This window comes from Copadichromis virginalis, linkage group LG22 (assembly GCF_057382275.1).
Source record: "Copadichromis virginalis isolate Kocher_CV1m ecotype Utaka linkage group LG22, C_Virginalis_male_GT1.1, whole genome shotgun sequence".
Classification (NCBI taxonomy): Eukaryota; Metazoa; Chordata; class Actinopteri; order Cichliformes; family Cichlidae; genus Copadichromis; species Copadichromis virginalis.
In genome coordinates this window covers 17,170,292-17,180,463 of record NC_140638.1, presented here as the reverse complement: position 1 = coordinate 17,180,463, position 10,172 = coordinate 17,170,292, and the positions used below count along the sequence as shown (strand labels likewise).

General features: G+C 43.1%; 1 protein-coding gene across 2 annotated transcripts in view; it reads left to right on the top strand.

The window, feature by feature from the left end:
• The first annotated feature begins 9,436 nt into the window (after positions 1-9,436).
• The window catches only part of atxn1a (ataxin 1a), a 118,572-nt gene continuing 117,836 nt past the window's right edge, over positions 9,437-10,172 (top strand). The window contains exon 1 of one of the 2 annotated variants that reach the window (XM_085447026.1): positions 9,437-9,703. The gene's annotated coding sequence lies outside the window, so the exon portion shown is untranslated. Of the gene's footprint in view, positions 9,704-9,738; positions 10,050-10,172 lie in introns of those variants that run through there. The other variant, XM_085447027.1, reaches the window with a different exon arrangement.

The following is a 10,172-nucleotide window of genomic DNA, read 5'->3' as shown; positions in this document are numbered from 1 at the left end:
TTTATTAGGTACTTGTTGAACAAAATATCCAATCAGCCAATCACATGGCAGCAAGTCAGTGAAGTTAAGCACGCACACATGGTCAAGATGATCTGGTGAACTTCAAACTGGGCATCAGAATGGGGAAGAGCATTGATTTAAGTGACTCTGAACGCAGCATGGTTGTTGGTTATTTTGATTATTTCAGAAACTGCTGATTTACTGAGATTTTCTCGCACATCCACCTCTAGAGTTTACAGGGAATGGCCTGAAAAGGAGAGAAGCAGTTCTCTGGGTGAAAATGCCTCAAAATGCTTTAAGCTGATAGGAAAGGAAAGTAACAACCAGCCTCTTCTCACAATTGAGCTGTGAAGAAGAGCATTTATGAGGAGCAGGTGGTCTACAGCAGCACAAGCCCACACCGGGTGTCCCTCCATTCAGATAAGAATAGTAAACTGAGGCTACGATTCGCACAGGCTCACCAAAATTAGACACCAGAAGTTGGAAGAAAATTGAGTCTCAGTTTCTTTTCAGAATTTGGCCTTGAAGAATTGAAAGAGTATTAGCAGGGTCTAACTAAAGAAAGTGTCCAGTAAGCGTATCTCCGATGCATTCTTTTCATTCAACTGATCATGCTGTTAATGCCGCTCTTCTTAGCAAGGCTGCTGTATTAAAAAAAAAAATTTTTTTTAAAAATCTGGGCCAAAGTCTAATGTGCAATCATCTAAGTTTAAGAGGAATTTCTCGACGCCCTCAGATGCCGCCATCACAATAAATCAAAAGGACATTCTGCTCTATTTTTCGCCTCCCAGTCTTTCTCCCGTTCACTTGTGTCGCCAAACGTGGCTCGTCACACTGTCAGTTTTTCTCTCTGCTCCTGCGACACAGTCATACTGTCAAACACGCACAAAAGCAAAAAATCATGCACCCGGGCAGATAGACAGGGTGTAAGGGGAGTGCCACAGATTTGTCAGCTGCCTCTTTCAAGCTCATCCATTATCCAGCTGACTCCACTCTGACCCCAGAGTTAGTGGCCATGTACTGTAGGGACCTGTCCCCATATCACTCACCTGTGCATGCGCACGTGTGAACCTGTGTGTATGTGCTTTTGTGTGATTGCATCCCTTGCCCGGTCAATTATTAAAGCGACTGCTGAGCAGGAGGAGAGTGCCTCAGACATATTAGAAAGAAAAAAAGAAAGTGCTTGTATTTTGTTTGTTTGTTTTGGGGACAGAAAGTTGAATCTTTTTAGAAAAAAAGGTCTTATACAGAAGAAGAAATTACAATAAAGGTGAAAGTGAAATTAAATAATACAATCAACATGATTGTGTGCAGAAAGCCAGGGGCTCAAAGGGTGAAGCAGCAACTCGGAATCTGTGTAATAATAAGAAAAACATTCTGTGCCCCTCTAAATTTGCAGTTTCATCTACAAAGGCAGCAGTCTAATAATAAGTTCTAGGTCCAGAACTAAGAGCCAATTATTTTTTCATACAGATGGAGCTTGGCTGTAAGACACACACACACACACACACACATCGCGCTCACGGATCTCATTGTTCTGCGCCTCTCTTTCAAGCTTTATTTATGTTTTATCAAAGGCAAAGTGTAACGTTACTGCTGATCTGGTGCAATGCTGACAGCCACGGTGTGAGCATGAGACATTTAGGTGTATCAGAGTTTCTCCTTTCCAATTAAGACTGCGGGGTTTTTATACACATCACAATGAGACACTTTTAGATTACTTCCCAAATTCTGCCTCCCCGAGACAGCCAGACTCAGTTGGTTGCTGTTAATACACAGATTAGGGAACTCTCTTTGCATCCTAATCCTCCCTGCTTTCCTTCTCCCTTGTTGCGGAATAGGGAAGGTGAGTGAGAGCAGGTTAGCCGATAGCAGGCTTTCACTGTAGGATTACACTTGCAAGGGCAACTTTAAGTCTGTGTAATTTGGTTGCTGGGGAGGTGGTGAGAAAATGACGGCACTTTAGCGAGATTTGAAAGGTTACGCACCGATTTAGATGACGCCGAATCATGATTTCAGTTTCCTCAGATTCTGAATTTAGTGAAGATATCATAAGATGCATAAATGGTGTTGCTGTAGAACAACAAAGCGGGAGAAATGCCGAAGCAGCTAAATATATTGATGCATGTGTATTTTTTAGTTCACCTTTTGCCTTCAGAGCTTCCTTAATTCTTCACGGCACAGAATCAACAAGGAACTGGAGATTTTGGTCTATATTAACATGATAGCATCACACAGTTGCTGCCAATATGTGGGAAGCACATGCATGATGGGAATCTCCTGTTGCACTAATTCCCAAAGGTTCTCTATTTGACTGGGAACTGGTGATTGTGGAGGACATTTGAGCACAGTGGGTTCTCAAATGTTATGTGAATGGTCAAGAAACCAGTTTGAGATTTGAGGCAGCAGGATGAGCAGCATTACTCTGATAGGCTATGATCTTACTAAGTGTTATGTCCTTGTCCTCCTGTGCCTGTTACTTTCACTTTCTCTCCTGTGTGTGTGTCTGTGGTTGTATCTACTGTGGCAGTGTGCTCTGGCTCCTCAGTCAGTTTAAAAAAAAGAAAAAGCTGTCTTTGATTTGGACTTACCTATGTCTCTTTGGAGAAGATGCTTGTGGATTTGTGGGGAAACACCGGTGTGGAAAAGGGAAAACTGTGGAAGACAGCAAACCTGCGGGGAGAAAGAAACCGTTGAAGGAAAATGATTTTGGAACAGGCTCTGTTTATTCGCCTGCCTGCCCCTTTGCTCCCTGCTTAGATTATGACATTTTAGTCTTGATTGACTGAGAAACATCAGTGAACAAAATAAATCTGAGCTTTTAATTTTAATGTCTGCATTTGAGTCCAGATCAAATCTGGTTAATGACACTAAAGGGCCAAAAGTGCACCATAAAAATATCCTCTGCATCGTTACACCACAAGCAGCAGTCTGAGCTGGATGGATCCATGCTTTCATGTTGTTCACTTCATGCTGTTCTGACCTCACCGTCTGAATGTCACGGCAGAAACTGAGACTCATCAGACCAGGCAGACCAGACCAATCTTCTGGTGTCCAATTTTGGTGCACACTACCGCCTCAGTTTCCACGTGTGTGAATTTAGAGACGCTCTTCTGCATACCTCGGTTGTAACAAGTGGTTGTGTGAGTTGCTGCTGCCTTCCTCTCAACTCAAAGAAGTCAGCCCACTCTCCACTGACCTGTGCCAACAACAACAAGAGATTTTCACCCAATAATCACCCTCTAGCCTCATTCTGATGCTCAGTTTGACCTGGAACATTTTGTCTTGCTCATGTCTACATGCCTAAATACGCCTACATGACCATCTTTACCCATGAGGTGAGATCTTGCATGGAGCTCTGAATAATCGCACCAAAAGTTGTCACATTGTCAACAAGCTTCTTGCTGATGGTCTTTTAGCCCGGTCAAGCTTTGTGTAGATGTACAGTGGGGCAAAAAAGTATTTAGTCAGCCACCGATTGTGCAAGTTCCCCCACTTAAAATGATGACAGAGGTCAGTAATTTGCACCAGAGGTACACTTCAACTGTGAGAGACAGAATGTGAAAAAAAATATCCATGAATCCACATGGTAGGATTTGTAAAGAATTTATTCGTAAATCAGGGTGGAAAATAAGTATTTGGTCACCTCAAACAAGGAAAATCTCTGGCTCTCACAGACCTGTAACGTCTTCTGTAAGAAGCTTTTCTGTCCCCCACTCGTTACCTGTATGAATGGCACCTGTTTGAACTCATCATCTGTATAAAAGACACCTGTCCACAGCCTCAAACAGTCAGACTCCAAACTCTGCCATGGCCAAGACCAAAGAGCTTTCGAAGGACACCAGGAAAAGTATTGTAGACCTGCACCAGACTGGGAAGAGTGAATCTACAATAGGCAAGCAGCTTGGTGTGAACAAATCAACTGTGGGAGCAATCATCAGGAAATGGAAGACATACAAGACCACTGATAATCTCCCTCGATCTGGGGCTCCACGCAAGATCTCATCCCGTGGGGTCAAAATGATCATGAGAACGGTGAGCAAAGATCCCAGAACCACACGGGGGGACCTGGTGAATGACCTGCAGAGAGCTGGGACCAAAGTAACAAAGGTCACCATCAGTAACACACTACAACGGCAGGGAATCAAATCCCGCAGTGCCAGACGTGTTCCGCTGCTGAAGCCAGTGCATGTCCAGGCCCGTCTGAAGTTTGCCAGAGAGCACATGGATGATACAGCAGAGGATTGGGAGAATGTCATGTGGTCAGATGAAACCAAAGTAGAACTTTTTGGTATAAACTCAACTCGTCGTGTTTGGAGGAAGAAGAATACTGAGTTGCATCCCAAGAACACCATACCTACTGTGAAGCATGGGGGTGGAAACATCATGCTATGGGGCTGTTTTTCTGCCAAGGGGACAGGACGACTGATCCGTGTTAAGGACAGAATGAATGGGGCCATGTATCGTGAGATTTTGAGCCAAAACCTCCTTCCATCAGTGAGAACTTTGAAGATGAAACGAGGCTGGGTCTTCCAACATGACAATGATCCAAAACACACCGCCCGGGCAACAAAGGAGTGGCTCCGTAAGAAGCATTTGAAAGTCCTGGAGTGGCCTAGCCAGTCTCCAGACCTCAACCCCATAGGAAATCTGTGGCGGGAGTTGAAAGTCCGTGTTGCTCGGCGACAGCCCCAAAACATCACTGCTCTCGAGAAGATCTGCATGGAGGAATGGGCCAAAATACCAGCTACCGTGTGTGCAAACCTGGTAAAGACCTATAGTAAACGTTTGACCTCTGTTATTGCCAACAAAGGTTATGTTACAAAGTATTGAGTTGTATTTTTGTTATTGACCAAATACTTATTTTCCACCCTGATTTACGAATAAATTCTTTACAAATCCTACCATGTGGATTCATGGATTTTTTTTAATTTTTTTTTTTCACATTCTGTCTCTCACAGTTGAAGTGTACCTCTGGTGCAAATTACTGACCTCTGTCATCATTTTAGGTGGGGGAACTTGCACAATCGGTGGCTGACTAAATACTTTTTTGCCCCACTGTAATATCTTCTCCTTAATGTCCTTTAACAGCTCTTTGGTCCTCTCCATGGTGGTGGAGAGGTTGGAGTGGAAGGAATCCATAATGTGGACAAGCCTGCTTTATACATGTAATGAGTTTTAGATATGGAGTATCTGTAATTGACTGATAGTCAGTCTGTGGGAGCCAGAAATCTGGCAGTGTTATAGTGGATCAAATACTTATTTCACTCAATGACAAAACATTTATGTCATGTGTTTTTTCTGGATTTGTTTAAAAGGTGTTTATTTTGTGTAATTACAAGCAAAGCTGTGGATAATTCTGCATTTATGCAACTGTATGCTGCAGTATGTGACATGATAGCATGTAGGGAAACGCTGTAAACCAATAACCACTTCCACATTTGAACAATGGGGGGAGCTGTGAGTAGCTATGAAACACACCACCTCCCCTCTGCGCACAGAGAGGGGACTTGGACAGAGCGCAGCCTTGAAATCTGAAGTGACAGCTGCTTTCAGAGCATACAGGAGGAGCGCTGCTGTTCTGCTAAAAAAAAAAAGTCTGTATTGGTTTGTTGCAGAGAATGTGATGAGCTGACACGATGATGCAGAGGTCCACATATACAAATGAAGAAAATGCAATGCCACGATTCCTGGAGAGCGCCAGCCCATAATAGGTGATTGTAGTGTGTAGAGTAGCATGCACTTCAGACACGCTGCTTCTCTGTCACTCTCCGCTGTCCAAAAAAAGAAATGTCCATGACCATTAAAATCTTTGAAAATCGCTGTAAAGCTGCCTTCAAAGACTGGTGATGATTAATTATATATATCTCCCTTGGTCCCTGCTTTAAGCTCAGTGTGTTATTTATTTATCTGCCAGATAAACTGTCAAATTCCTTATTTGTGCATACTTCTGTCTGTTAAGTGGATGTCTCTAATTTGGAGCTGAAATGCGTTAAAGCTTTTCTTTCTGGAAAGAATAAAAACAAAAGTGTGTGTGTGTGTGTGTGTGGGGGGGGGGGAATTATTTTTATATATGACTCATTTACTATGCAGGTACTAAGGATGTCACTCTCCATGTTCAAGGTCTGTTTCCATACACGCCCCACCTGGCACACTTCATTGTACCCGAGTGTATACTGTTCATACCTCCTACAAAAAACACAGGTACATCTCTAGGGAGGAACCCAACCCTCGAAGAATCTGCTCCTCCCATGGGAGTGGTTTCTGTTTTATTCTTCAAGCACGCTATGGCCCTGCACTACACACACACTGCTATGGAGTCACGTTGTGCTCTGAACGGTGCAAACCAATGTCAATATCAAACAGAGGGCTGCTGAACTGTCTGCAGAAGACGTTTAGCATCCTATATGTAAAGATTAGATCGGCGCGTTGTAAGAGTGAGTAGGTGTGAACCTGTGAGTGCATGCAGAGAACAAGAAGGTGCAAGTACATGCTTGCGTATGTGCAGGCCCGTGAGCTCGAGAGACACTGAGGAAGTATTTTTATTAAATTGGTGATCTATTTTAAAACGTGTGGTCAACTTACTGCTTCCGCTTGACTCTGGCCTTACACATTTGTTATTATAGGAAGTTCTATTTTAGCAACACGGCGTGAAACTGAAACTACGAGGTGCATTATGGGTGGTAGGTTAGCACAAAAGTACGCAGACATCTGGCTGATGTAGTAATGACAACAATCAGTCAAATCTCAACGTATTTAAATCTCCTTTATGTCTCAAAGTTGCAGATCACTTCCATAGTTTTGATGGCCTTCTGCATGTTAGTGCACTATTTCCTTTACTACTTGGACTACAAGGGCTTCCAGGATCAAATGGCACACATGTGGTCTGGATATTAAATGTTTGTTGTTGTTTTTTATTTAAATGAAGCTCTTCATTCTCTGCGTACACTTGCTTGTACACCGCATCTCTTCATGAATGTAATGCTAGCCCTCTAGCACACAGGGCAACCTACCTCTCTGTCTCTTTGTTTGGGATGCATGTGACAAGAGCACAATAGAGTGCTGGACAATAGGCCACTTATTGAGTGACTCGCAGGGAGTGGGACAGATCCCTGATCGTCTGTCACTCTGCAGCCTCGTGCACCCTTCGGCTCTCGAGCAGTGTCAGGTTGCATTCTCCTCTGACGAAGAGGCAAAGGCACTTGTTGTCACATTGGAAATCTGGGAGAGGTCACGGAGGTCAAGATCATAAAAACACAAAAAAGAGGAGAAGGGGTTAAGCGGGTGTTTATTTCTTTCATCTTGATAGCTTATTTCAGTGGCACAGCTTAGTTTTTGTGTTTATTTGACACATGCTTTACGCATGATTATAACTGATAATAATTAACTAGAGCGAATTGAATTTAGCCCCCTTAAAGTGAATTAGAGTTAATCAGGACACGAGTGCATAAACATCTTTCATAAGCATGTTTTCTAGCATCACTCCATCGTTGTGTTTATGTTTGTAGCTATGCGTGTGTATGTGAAAACAGTCGCTGTCGGCAGCTGAGATGTTCCATCATGTCACTGTCAGCTGACTGTCAGTGACTGCCTTCAGCCGAACAGATCCTGAACTCTCTGGCTTTAAAAAAAAACAAACATACCATGACCTTCTTCTCTTCTGAGAAAAAGCAGAAGTTTCCCGGTGCAGTCAAATCCAAGGATGACATGTTTTTTTGCAGCAATTCAAGCTGAAAACAGGACGGACCTCGTAGCATAAACAATAAGAACAAATATCTGAAGTGAATCTTGAGTTTTTGCTAAATTGCATCCAGGATCCACAGGCCTGCTGCGTGTTATATTTATTCATTCAGACTCCTAATATGCTTTGTGGCTTGTGTTCAGATAATATTCATTAACTTTTATGTTGTCTTCTTCATTTATCACACTTTATGGACTTTGTTTTGCTGCTGTGACACTTTTGTTCCCCTGCATGGGCTAATAAAAAATATCATCTATTCAAATTAGTAACACTAGATTATATAATACACAGATGTACAAATATACTAACCAAAAGAAAAGGAAAAGTACACAATGTGTCGCATTATTATTACATATGTTTTACATAATACATATGATATTATTAGATTTAAATGGTTGAAGCAGTGACCTGCAGCCTTTTGATATTTTAGCCAGTGGAGGTGGATCTACTTTATGACTCGTTATGCCTCCCTGCTGGTGACAGCTATGTTACGAGGCATTCTGTTTTCTGGCTGTCGATCTGTCCATCCTCTCTATGTGAAGGCGGTGTCTCTGCACGTCTGGCACAGAAGTTCACATGCACTGAGGGATGAAAGGATTAGCTTTAGGTGGGAAAAGGTCAAGGCCACTACGACTTTGTAAAAATGTTTTTGGCTGGTGCTGTACAAACGTTATGAGCCACATTAGATATTGGCTGCTTTTTTGCTTTTACTCATTTTCAGTCCTTGTACGCACTTAACACTGACCTATGAATTAAATGTTAATTTCTGTCTGTAGGCACTTTGTTACTAGCAGGCTGCTGGAAAAACACATAATTTGTTCCCATTTCTTTTGTTGAATCTATGAAAAACACCTAAGCTAACAAAGTGTGACAGACAGGAAACAGTATTTTTACATCTCGAAGAGCTATTTGCTGAAAATCTGGCATGTCTTGAAATGGTGTGCACTGCATCCTTGAAAAAAAATCTGAGGAAACTGGACAGGTGGAGGACAAAAGAAGAAGTGTCAGGCCTAAAAACAATCTACAGCAGATGAACAGTCTGTCCTTAAGGAATGGGCCCTTCAGCTGATCCATTTACTGTTCACTAAAGCCTCATCAGAAATGGTCTCTGTGGACGGGAGGCTGTCAAGGAGTCATTCTGAGAGAAGGGAAAGTGCCATCAGATTTTAATCCACCAAGCAATACCATTTGAAAACCAGCTGGTTGGCAACAGCTTCATTTCTCATCATGACAGTGATCCCAAACACACTGCCAATGCAATAAATACATACCTGGTTAGAAAAAACAAACAATGGAGCATGATCAGTCATGGATTTGGCCCTCAGAGCCCGGACCTCAACATTATTGAAGCAGTGTGGGATCATTTTGACACAGAAATATTGATTAATAGATCCCCCCTTTTTAAGCCTTAAGTATAAATGCCTCAGAATTTTACTTTTGTAATATAAACTCAATGTTGAGCTGTGCGGGGTTGTATTGCAGATAAAGTGTTTACACTGCTGAGAAGCCACTTTTTGAGTGAGGCTGAGTTAAACAGAAATAATAATACTAATATTAACCATTCTTCCTTTCACACAGCGCGCTTTTGCATTTGCTCCTGAAAACGCAGCCCAATCTCCACTGTGAGTAAAACAATCTTACCAATAAAGGAATACTGTGTATTCCCACACTCTGGCAATGTCAGTGAACCTCTCTTGTAGCTCTGTGACTGCTTTCTGTGCTCCGAGCTCTCATATTTTTGCATGAGTAGTTTACAAACTGCTCCAGATTTGAACTTCTCTCTCGCCCTCCCTCCCCCGCTCTCTCTCTCTCTCTCTCTGAAGGTGGGGGCAGAGAGCTATTAGCTGAGCGCTGCAGACATCATTAGGAGGGGAGACGCTTTCCACCGTCAGCGCCGGAGCAGAGCAGGGGAGCCCTGGCAACAAGGAGAGACACAAACTCAACAGCCCGCTACACCCCGCAGTAAGTCGCACAAAACTATTTCCACAGAGCCGGTTTCGCCAACCTGTCACCGTTTTGACGTTGTCACTCTTCTCTTTTGGAGCTGGCTAAATTTAAAAAAATGGCTGGAAGAACTGGGAAGGGTGGCGCTGAAGCTCTGGTTTACTTCAAAGCCTTAGAAAATGTTTACTTCGCACTCTGACCTATTTTTAAGTGACCACACAGTACGCGGCCACGAGGGCTGTGGGTGGGTATACTTGTCATTTGGAAACGTCCCATTTAAACAACGCAAAGTGTTGTTTAAATGGGACGAAAGAGGGGCGGAGGTTCGGCTGGATTCTGACCGAGCGAGGAGCGCGTCCGCCGGGTGAGTTGGGAGTCGGGCAGGCGCTGTACTTCCAGTAACTGCGCCACTCGACCTCGGCTCAAAACATTTCCTCTTTGCAGACTATTTCTTTGTCGGACATGTCCGAATAATGTCGCTTCGGGC